Raw genomic sequence first — 12431 nt, 5'->3', positions numbered from 1 at the left:
GAACTATGTTAATAAGAAATTAATAAAATGTCATTAAAATGAATATTTGACAAATAGAAGAAAATTACCAAATTTACAGTGTATCAGGCAAAATAGTACTTAAGGAATAATTAAGTTATTTTATTTTTTTTTTTTTCAGGAATTTAAGAAAAAGGTTATATTTCGGTTCCTATGTGGGTTGTTTTGGAACTTTGTTGGGACAAATTGCGTTTTAAGAAAAAAGGGTTGTCCACAAATTTGTTAGAAAAATATTCTACTTTAGGATGCCCCTATTAAAATGATTTATTGGCAGTTATTTCAGCATTTTAGGGGCAGCGGTCTGCTATTACGGGGTTATTTGGTAAAACAAAGTAGATGCCGTTCTTTATTTTCAAATCAGTGGTTGTAGTGCAAGGGCCATGTGGATTAATATTAACCATATTGATTGAGCACCCACGGTTATGCTGTATACTAATGGGAAGTACCAATTAGCTGCCACCATACACTGGTATGGTTGCTCCATTGGTTGCTAAAGTCATCGCTAAAAGAGCGTTGTGTCACATAATGAAAAACAAAAAAATGTATGGGAATGCTAACCATAATTTTGGGACTTTCCTGTAATCAAAGATATATAATTAAATGTAACAAAAAATTCTGCGTAAAAAACAAGCAGTTAAAAGTGAAGGTTTTCAGTGCTTGCAAATTACTACGAGTACTAGTCATTGTTATACGTCATTTAAAATAAATAATATGTGTTATTTTTGGACTGCAGCCCACACCAGGGTGACAAAAACTTAGAGAAGACTTATCAAGATGAATGGAGAAGTGTTATTTATTGCTAACAGCTGAAATTTACTGTTTGGGGCAAGCCCTTTACCTCAATCCTAGGAGATGGCAAGAAACCAATATGGGCGGATGGAGTGGTCATGAGAGGACTAGCACATACAAGTGATGATGAGATTAAAAAGAGCGGTGTCATTAGCGCCAGAAAGAAAGGAAAGGGATTTTTTACTACTCCAAAAAAAAACTAAGTCTATTCAAACATCCCACATTTCTTGCTGTGACTGATTAAAGGCTCTTTTAGTATGTGTACCAATACTGTTAAAACTTTGGTATATACTAATAAGGTTGTTGTATTTCTAATTAAGATTGTAATATTAGGTAGTTCAATTTAATAAAGTCAGCTGTTGAGTTTAATAATTCAACGGTTGTTGTTAATTTTAATTAATATTAAATAGTAAAGTATTTCAATAATTGTTAATTTTAAAGTCAGCTGTTAATTAAATTCATGGATTATTTATTACATTCCACTTTTTATCTGGTTTATTAAAAAAAACTGTTTGTGAAGAATTTTTTTGAGAATTGCTTTGAAAGTCTGCGTTTTCATATGGTAGGTTTTTTTAACAAACAATCATTATCAAGTTTAATCAAAACTCATGACAACTTGATTATTATATTAATAAGTTCCATGCCTTTATTACAGGAGAGACATCAGGAGTCATAATGAAATATTAGTAATAATTAGTTATATTATTATAATTATCATCACAATTACCTCAATTATCTACTTTAGCAGTCACATGATAACAACCTGATCAATTTTCCTCTAAAATGTGATATGTAAGTTAGCATAAAAAAATTGTGGTTATCATCTTTGGACAGGGTTACCAAACCACATCGGAGCCCAAGCTAGCAATAGTAGGGAATCTGGATACTAAGTAGGAGATTCCAGTGGGTGAATCAAGTTAGATTAGTTTGGTTCAACACAATATTATTTTTCATTTTTTAGTAAATATGTATATATGATTGATCAAGTTACTCTAAGCAAATATAACTATTACCTTTTTAAAATAGTGTGGAATAACAGGCAGATTACAGTAATACATCAATCTTTGTGATGATTTCATTGTAATATTTTTTCATATAAACTATATTATAACAACAAAGTTAAAAAGTATAAAATAATAATAAAATTAATTAAAAACTAATCTAGATACATAATGTACAGTAATACAATACCATCACAACGATGGCAGTCGTCTAGTACAAAAGAGGTGATTGTTTTTTTCACACTGTACTATCCTACCAGGACTGCTGTTTTGATGAATCTCTGCACCAAATAGCTGTAATTTTTTATTGTAAATTACACACACTCAGATTAAAAATAATGTATAGTATTATAATTAAATATAAAATTACCATGAAAACATACAAAACCTAAACTAATTATAAGTTATCGATGGATTTAACACAATATCACGACCTCATACACCCCGATGATTTGTTAACACGACAGAATGTTCTCACTTTTTAATATAACCATCTGCCCAGAATTGTTTTGATGCATCACCCAATATAGCATAGATAGCTGCACCACCAAATTTAAAAAAAAAAATATTATTTCACCAGCTAACAAAAATAATCGCTTTCCCATTGATCTTTTTAAAATATCAATTGATTATCATTCTACATGGGTAAGAGAAAAACAAGAAGGAAAAAAGCACGAATATCAGATACAAAACTCTTCTAGTTTATTAAACACACACCACTATTGTATTTTATAATATATTTGTAAGAGTTAGAATTGTAACTTTAGTTCCCTGTCAATAATTACTGCATTGGCCATATTCTTAGCAATGATTGGACCAATAATTCAGGATGGTTCCAGCACAGTTCATGAAGCCCATTATCACTCCAGCAAATCTAGGAGCCATTATCTATGATACCACGGGATGGCCAAGCAATGTAGACCACCAGTCCAAATCCTAATGACAATGAAATAATATGCTGTGAACTTAGTATGACCAAAATAACCACAAAAGATTAGAAACAAAAGCTGAGAGAGTAAGAAGCTACAGAAGACAAAGAAAAATACTAGTTTAATTTAAAAGTATATCAATTTAAAGTTTGTACTATTATATACAATTTGCATTGTTTATATTTGATAAAAAGCACAAATAATAATAACTTAAATAACTATTTAATTAACCATTTAAACCATCCTTCAAAAATATAACATCACATTTCATACATGAGCATGTAACTAGTTTTCTTGTCACTGTTACTGAAAAAAACACTTTGCTCTGATTGCATCAGCCAATGGACCAGCCAACAGCACAACAAATTCTCACAAACGTATGGTTATAGAGAAAAATACTCCATTATAATGCAGTTCTGTGGGTGTGTGTTTAAGTACTAACGCATGCACAAAAGACGGCTTACCTTCCCAGATCAAAATCTGAGTATTGTTTGAAATAAGTCGGCATTGTAGTTAGTAGAACATAGAATCCATAATTACCACAAAAAATGAGATATCATAAGCCCAAACAACGGGAGATGTACAAATTTGTAAACACGGAGTAGGAACGTATCCTATTTCAACTTTAGCTTCAGCAATACTTTGTTAATATATTCTCCTTTCATCTGTGAGATAGGTGGTGGATGGGGGACTGGCAGGACTATTAAATGCCAAAAGTAACCAAATTACAAACCAAAGACTACCAATTGTACTATTAAAATTTAGAAGCACTCAAAGACAATGTTGTTTTGTGATGTGTTAACCTACCAAAACACATAAAAAGCAGATGGGCAGCCTCCATCAAACCCATATGAACAAAATACAGCTGTTAACGGAAAAAGAGATAATGTTACCAGCATATTGACCTAGAAAAGAAAGAGAGGAGGGAGAAAGAGAGAGAGAAGAGAGAAAGAGAGAGAGAAACTAAATAGTAAAAATCAGTATATCTCAGACCAGATATGGAAAAAGTTAATAATCGAGCTCTCTCTGAAGGCGGTGCCATTTACTCCAGAGAGCATGGTTAGCAGGAAGGTCACACCTATACAAAAACACAGTAGAACAACAGTGTCAACTGTGCAGAATGAATTGAATGAATAGAAGATAGATTATATTGACAACTGAATAACACAAAAAATTTGTTACCAGTCTTCTCCATTCATTAAAAAACAAATTGTTTAATTTCATCGACTCTACTTTACTTCAAATACTCCTTCAAGCATTCGTACGACAATGAGTAACAGGCCACTAACATTGCTGCAATTGGTCGTTGTAAACAAAGTAAGAACAGCTGTTAATGACACATACCACACCATAGATATATTTAGCACCAAAACGTTGCGCCAACATCCTCCTGGAATCTGAGTGTGAGTAACCCCCCCCCTCCCCCCTAAGAAAATGCAGCAAGAAGCCATCCTATATTGAGAGTGTGTGTATGTGTATGTAGTGTGATGTGAGGGAGAGAGAGTAGTATCAGTTGATACAAACATTAGTGCATAGCTTTACCAAGAAAACTGAAATGTGGCAATAATTTTTTGATGCTAAATTATTAGTGAAATTACCTTGTTATGAAGGAGTCCAATTATAAGTCTAGAGGGTAAGTACACAAGATATTATAATGAGTAAACATTTTTATTTTTTTTTTATACTATAACTCCAGCAAATTTAATTTGTCATTGACAAAGAAAGGTAGAATGTACAATACAATGTTAGATAGATTGGATTGCAGCTTAAGCACACAAATGTATTTGGATGAGTAACTGACATTACAAATAATACTTTACATAGGAAAACTGACTATAGAATATAAAATCTATTAGGTACCCTTGTGAGGTGGTTAATGATGCCTGCTTATTGTTGTTATGTCCTTCTCCTTTGTATCGGTAACCATCACAATAATAGCCATTGAGAGATTTAAATCTTAGAGCATACACGTTTGAGAAACCAAGAAAGGCAAGCAAGCTATTATGTAGGTTTGGGGACCACAGGGAAAACAATTTGAACGCCCTAGTGGTAGTTTTTGTGGTCTCTGTGAGGAGGAGAAGATTACTCGTGCTCTGAATCATCTCAGACATTTTCATTTCTCTATAACATCGTTCGACTTAGCCACTCCTCCTCCTCCACAAGGGTACCATTAAGGTTCATGATAATATTAAAAAACATGGCTAATTCATTTAATGATTACTTGATAAAAACAACAAAAACTAGTATATATACAATTTGACTATAATAATGATTCTATAACTACTCATCGTTATCATTTGAGTCATCCGGATTCACGATAAGTAGCTCTAACAGACATGGACATAACATCACGTTTCTCTCTCTTCTTCCAAGGATTTCCTTCAAGCTCTGATTTGACCAGCACCTATTTCTGAGGAGCTTCCATTATAATTCTAAATAACAAATTAATACTACCACTTAACAGGGTTTCCCACACATATAATTTACCGTCAAGTGTGAGATTCATGCACCACAAATCAAAGGGTCCAACATTTGACCTTTAAGATCTTCTTCAAAAGTAAAAAAAAATTGTTGGCAGGTTCTTATCAGGATAAGTTAGGGATACCCAAGTTGTAGAAACCACTTTAAGAAACTTTGGTAGCAGGAAAATTTGGAAGCAATATCACTAAGTGTTGATTGGATAATGTACAGAGTGGAATACTAAAAAATAATTTTTTTTTAAGGTAAAGATCATCTGTCTATCTGACTATACACTTCATCACATCCATCATCCATTAATGCATCCCATCAATCCATCCATCATTCATCTATCCATCCATCCATTCATCTATCCATCATCGTCATCTGTCATTTCTCTATTAGTCCTATATATACCATCCATTTAGATACTAAGGTACCCAGATTTATAATAAATGTAGTACCACCCACACACCAGTACCAGCTTTATTAACTTCATCAATATAATCAACAGCACTGATTTCTCTTACTGAACCAAAATGCTTTTTGTTGGTACAGCCATCATTTCAGCTAAACGTTTTTGTCTAGGGAAATTAAACCACTATCTTGATCAATGAGGTCATAATGACGTCATAGTAGTAATAGTAGAATAGCTTCACTGACGGTTATCCAATAAGATTCTCTCGTCTACATCACTTCAAGTTCTTCTAGTTCATCCAGTGACATATCTTCAATAGGTTTGGTAGGAATTTTCTTCATTTACCACTTTATCTTTAAAAACATTGTCAACAATCGAAGATAGAAAAAGAAAAAGCACTTGAATAAGATTTATTCTTTGTTGTGTATATAATTCTAAACCAAACATTAACATGGTATGTGATAGCTTATTTGTTGATAGTAATAATAAGAAAGTTTTGATATCTCACTTGAACTATAGTGTCTTCGACACTTCTTTCTCTTTTGGTGGTAAAGATTCCTTTAGCTCTCAATACATCATTCCATTCTGTATTCTGGTTGGGGTTCTGCATATTGAGTGTGAGTGAGTGGTATTATTAGAGGGAAAGGGTTAAAAATGTTTTGTTGCCCACCACATCTACCACTTTGTATATACATAAACAGGAAAATGAGGTAATATAGTAAAGTCTATTTTAGAGATGACCGCGAGTTCTAAAACTAATATGTAGCAATGTTTTTTTGGTACAAAAGACATTGGCGCTATATCATTCTTTACAAATACCCAATGGCTGCAGCAGTAATTGGATGTAGAGATAGAACCTCATAACAATTTCATTACTGAGGATCTAGAAATAGTAATTCGGCAAGTTATCGACTCTAGACTCTCACAGTCATTCTCAAGTACAAGAACCAAGTAAAAAATGAATCACTACCTAGAAAGAAAGACACAGACTCTGGCGATGGTCATATGAATTTGACTTACCAGGAGCAGATTTGTCTAAAAGTGACTTCACTTAAAGAATTTTCTGAGTCAAGTGACTCCTGTGAGTAATCGGAGCACTAAACCAACTCCACCTCCTCTTCCACCTCTACTGTCCATCCTCTTTTCTCGTGCTTCTTTTGATTTTGATCTTCCGGAGCTGGACTACCAGATTTAGAATTTCGAAGAGCTTTTTCTGTGGTAGTATCCGACCAGTAAAGCTAAGAAGTTTAGAGAGTGGGCATGCACAAACATTCTCCATTCCAAATCTTAGTCAGAGTCATCAAACCACCTTCTCCATGTCCCCATATGCTTAGAAACAATTAGTTACAACATTACAAGACTTCGTTGCTGTGGTGAGCAAGTTTGTAGAGATTGTATACGATTAATGATTAAAACAAATGTCACTGAAGGTACGTGCATTTATTCCATGTCCAATACCAAATTGCCAACAAACCATTAAAAAGAGATTTTATTGTTGAACCATATCTCTGGAATTGAGATCCAACTAAAATATGAACGATTCGACTTAACCACGAGGGGATGGAGCAAAGAAAACATGTTCTTAATTGTTGCATTATAACAGAACGTAATCTTCCATCTCACATCAGCAAATTAGTTTACACCAGAAAATTACAAAAGTCACTTGTGATGGTTGTTCTTCGATTGGGTTTTATCAAATGTCATTCTCCTTGGCATGAAGGGATCTCTTGTGAAAGCATATCGTCTAGGAGGACAAGCAGTTTTACAAGTGACCAAAGGTCGATTGGCTGGCTACGTCCCCAATTGTCAAAAAGTGTCCAAAGTGTAAAGTGTACATTGAGAGATCTACTGGTTGGTGATCACCTGACATGCAATCAAGTGTCTTCCCATTTTTGTTATAAATGTGGAGGTTACTTCAGATTTTCATTTCCAGGCCTGGGTGATCATTATAAAACATTTGGGTGTTCTTGGTTTGTCTTACAATTATTTACCAGATGAACCAGCTAAGAGACGATTTTTCTTACGTGGAGGATATCTCTTTGCCAAAGGAGCTGCTCTCACTGGCTATCCAGTTATCCTTGGGGTGGAGTTGCTTATTTTACTAGTAGGTGCTGCTGTTGGTGATACCCTTGGCGCAGCTGTAATTGGGACAGCAAGATTGTATCGAATATATAAAAATGCGAAGACAAAGGACGTCATTTCTAAAACTATAAATACAACCAATGACTTATGAAATTTTGTGTAAATTGTATGCATTACAAACGTCACTACTATTAATTTTACTTGTGTTTTTGACAATTCTTAATGTTTCTCTGTACAACTACGATTTTACGTTGCTGTATTACAAACAATGATTTAAATGTGATCTCTTAATTGTAGTTCCTTTCATTATTTATACTTTTACATGCACTCAAACACAACTAATATAAAGTAAATAAATATTAAAAATGTACATTCCCGTTAGGTGTGATAATGATGTAATGATTACTTATTATAAACCATGAACCAATCTGTGTACATATGCTCATAACAGAGAGTCATTTATATATAACATTACACTCCATATCGATATGTATACATAATTATCATTTTAGGTGATATTTTTTCCCACGTAGTTAATAATGATGTGGATGACACGTTATAATTATATTCATTAGATTATGAATTCAATTGTATGCACTGTTGAATGACGTGTGACTTTGGACAGAGATCAATGTGACACTACAATGCTTAGTGAGCAATTTAACTACCTATTAATAAAGGAATCAAGGAAGTGTATTAGTCACAAATGAGTTATCAAGTAAACCATGGCTGTATTAATTCTGGTATGCACATAACAAGTGATTATATTATTATCTGTGTAATTTAGTGCTAATATATAGGATAAAGATATTGTATATTAAACTATTAGGATATTTTTGTGGCAATTGAGTGGGAAATGTGAGTACATATATTCCAATGTAAGTCAATCCTTTAGAATGACAGTTGATAAAATGTGTGTAGTAATTTTAATAATTGTTTGTGTGTGTTAAGTAAGTCCTACCTACCAAAAACACGTTCTACTTAGGTTGTTTTAAAAAAGGGATAGGCCCATACCATATTTAGATGTTGATATGAATAGTAGTGTCGTCAATACATCATTCGATTTTTAGAATAATGCTAAAAATAGAATTCCAACTTCCTGCGAGTATAAAAGGAGGAACGGCTTGCAAGGCGAAAACGATCAATTGATACTTTTAAGTTTTTGATGTGTAAAGAAAATGGCAGAGCTATAGTAGATAATCTCATTGTTGCTGATGTCGATGGAGATTTCCGATAAGCAAGCAGCTCTAGAAAGTCACGAAGCTCTGAAAGAGACTCGGGACACTGTCTCAAGACTACGCATTACCATTGGATGATCTAAACAGACGAAGAATTAGCTACCGAACACGGTTCACCAAATGGCAGCGACAAACACACTTTGTTCTTTTACGTCTTGAAGTAGCAGACGTAGAAAGTACTGGAGGGACATGGGGGAACATTCCAATAGCTCCTCCACCTCCCTATGCCAGCTTCTTCCCTAGCAGCAGCAACTGCTGTCTTAACAGGACCTCCACCTCCACCTTCCCCAAAGGATCTGGATGTTGAACAACAGCTCCATCCTGCCACCTCTAGCCTGAGGATTTTGACTTAAAGATGGACAGTTTGTGTATTATCTCGTTTTGATCCAATGTTATCCATGAGTATGGAGTATTGGGACGATGTGGGACTTGTTATCCTCAAACCCGAACAACATCGAGCCACCAGAAGTTACCCTGTTGTAATCGCCTTTCCTTCCTTCCTGTTTGAAAGCCATTATCCAATCCCATTATCGGGAAGACGTGTCCAAGTTAAGTTGTCCAATCCAGAATGTGGTAAAGCCATTAAAAAAGACTACATTGTGTGAACATTGTGACCAAGAAACAAAAACAAAATACAAATCGATTCTGGTCGATATTGAAAACGATGGCAAAGAGAAAAACCTGTTCCTAATTGTGTGAAAATTACTGAACACCACTTCCAAAAATAGGAAGAGCAACAGAAGACAATTAAAAAATCATTGCGTAACTGTCAACATCAGTGGTGTTTTTCAATGCCACGCCCCTTGGGCATAAAGGTAATTCATGCAAAGAGTTTCAAAAAAGGGTTCCAAAACATTCAGAAAGTGGACCCAAAGACAAAGAGTGATCGTGGTGTAGCCAACTGTCAAAAATGTCCACATGTCGTGTATAAACATCCAGCGCTCCGCTGGATGTAATCACATGACATGCAAATCGTGTGACACCGAGTTTTTGTTATAACTGTGGAGTGTCCTTGCATCTAGATCTGGGGTTCATTGACCACGACTCTACACTAAATGTCTGGGGATGTTCAACAATACACCCTGATCAACCAATAATTAGGAAGCTAGTCGTGGTGGTACCTCACAGTAAATTGAACCTACTTGGCTGGACGTGCCAAGTTTGTTTGTTGGCGCTTGTGTTGTTTGTGCTGTGGGCGGAGCTATAGTATCCCCCATTTATGGAGGAGTTAAGTGGTACCCACTTCATAAAATTTAAGAGAAGCAGCCAGTCAAACAAAGAAAAAAGTAATAACTGCATCCTTAATGAACACTATGTGTTTAATTTGTGTTTCTATAACTTGGGGCTTTCATATTTCATCTTTTTAGTTTTTCTTCTATTATCACACTTCTTAAATATCACTTAATGACTTCCATTTGTTTTAAACTGTTGTATAATTTAAGATAACAACTTAACCAATCAACGATACTAAAAACATATTAATTATTATAATAATATTAATAATTATATATTTCTATTATTATTATATTAATTAATATATAATATTTATCAATCTCACTCGTGCTTTGATTTATGTTTGTGTGTTGATTGTGACGTTTGTGAACAGAGTCCTCATGATGACTGTCTCTTGATCTCCTCTCCCTCTCGACTGGATCTCTGTGTTTTCTCTTCTTGTATGACCTTCTCATAATGATCAGTAAAAGATGACCTTCTTTTCCTTGCTCCTTGATCTCTTTCTCTTCTTTTCTGTCAATATAAAGCTGGTCTTCCTCTTTCTTTTTTGTTTCTATAATAACATATGATACCACAGTTTGGAAATTGAAAGCTATATAAAACATGTGTTTGTAACTTTGTATTAATAATCATAATTATCGTACCTCTTTTTTTCTTCAATAACCTGTTTCAACCGGTGGTCTACATTCCAGCAGCTTGTAGCTCTTCTGTTCTAGCAGCAATACTGTTCATGAAACATCTACATAGTGTGCCATAGACAGAAAATGTAATAATCATGTGACTGTCACAATGAGCACCTGTTTGGTTTTTGACTTTTTTGAGTAATGTGCAAATTCTTTGCTCGATACGATTTGCCTTCGTATTTTAACATCTCTCAAAATCCTCAACTGTTCCAAATGACTTTTTCTTCTCTTCATCTCTCTTCTCCTTGCCACGAAACTGCCAAAAAAAAACAGAAATCATTTACATACCTACACAATAATTTAATGCAAATTGTCCTCAATACATTATATACAAGGTATGACATAATTAGGTATGGTATGTATGCTCATATAACCATATCAAGCCCCGGGATAGGCCAGCTTGCTGACATACATATTTCATAGTTACATAGTTAATATAGAAAAGCAAACATTGACATAATAATGTGGTGGCCAATAGGAAAAGATTTAGGCATATGATAGCTAGGAAGTACCCTATAGTCAACTGTCTTCCTGTTGATGTAAGGCTGCCCGTTCCATTTGAATAACATATAGGAGACAACACTATAATATTTATAAATATTTATAACTACTAAAGACAACCTAGTATATTTAATAATTATTTATATGTAAACGAACCAATCTAATATATTTTTTGAATAACTATTATAATACCTGCTAGAAGTTTAGGATCATCACAAGCAAAGATAGATCACTTTTAAATACATCTTTACTGAGACCTAGTTTCTCATGACTGACCTTATTTACAAGAAGTTAGTCAAAGGAAAATAAATTTCTACTACTTCTATAACAAAGTCATAAAAAAACTTTTTCTCCTCAGTTGACAATGAACAACATTCAACAGGAAGAGGAATGTTAGACAGGGAGAAGAGAGGAGGCAGGATGCAATGAGAACCTACATAGATGATGATACTGTAGTAGTGTTGTGTAATATATATGATTGTTATGCTATTGGTATGTATGTACAAGTCGAAAGAAGCCTTTATCTGTGACGATAAACTAGGTTCTCTGGTGCTTTGTTCATGTTGTACTGGAGTGGCAATACATGCTTGGTACTGTGTTCTAGAGGTAGCAGTTTTTAGAATATTCCAATATTATAATAAATTACCTACTCTGTTATATTGTTTGTCTTGTTGGGATTTTTTTATTTTGAAGTAAATTTCCATAAAGAGAGACTAAGATTTAAAAAATTGACCCTACCTGTCGGAAAAAACTGGTGAACTTATTAGCTTTAATATCTAATAGTTATCTGTGTTCAACTTTATCCAATGTATCCCCTAATCTGTTTGGTCTATCTCTCCATTCACGGTCATTCCCACACATCAATTCATTAATCCCATCCTGCCATTCATACCAGCAAAACAACAATGGATACAGTCCTATTCAGGAGTACATTAGGGAGTAAGAAGGTGTCCCCAGATTACACTGATATACATATACTCTCTACTACAGGTATTGTCCACCGCCCCACTCTCATGTCGTAAATTAAAAACAAGATAATTAAAACACCATAATACACCCACTCATTGAAAGCATGATAATGT

At 34.1% G+C, this 12431-nt stretch overlaps 1 pseudogene; it reads right to left on the bottom strand.

Annotated features, from left to right (window-relative positions):
* Positions 1 to 5288: 5288 nt before the first annotated feature.
* LOC121366805 lies at positions 5289 to 6222 on the bottom strand (annotated as a pseudogene).
* Positions 6223 to 12431: the final 6209 nt, after the last annotated feature.

This window comes from Gigantopelta aegis, unplaced genomic scaffold, assembly GCF_016097555.1.
Source record: "Gigantopelta aegis isolate Gae_Host unplaced genomic scaffold, Gae_host_genome ctg7227_pilon_pilon, whole genome shotgun sequence".
NCBI classification, from domain to species: domain Eukaryota; kingdom Metazoa; phylum Mollusca; class Gastropoda; order Neomphalida; family Peltospiridae; genus Gigantopelta; species Gigantopelta aegis.
This window is presented reverse-complemented; position numbering and strand designations above follow the sequence as displayed.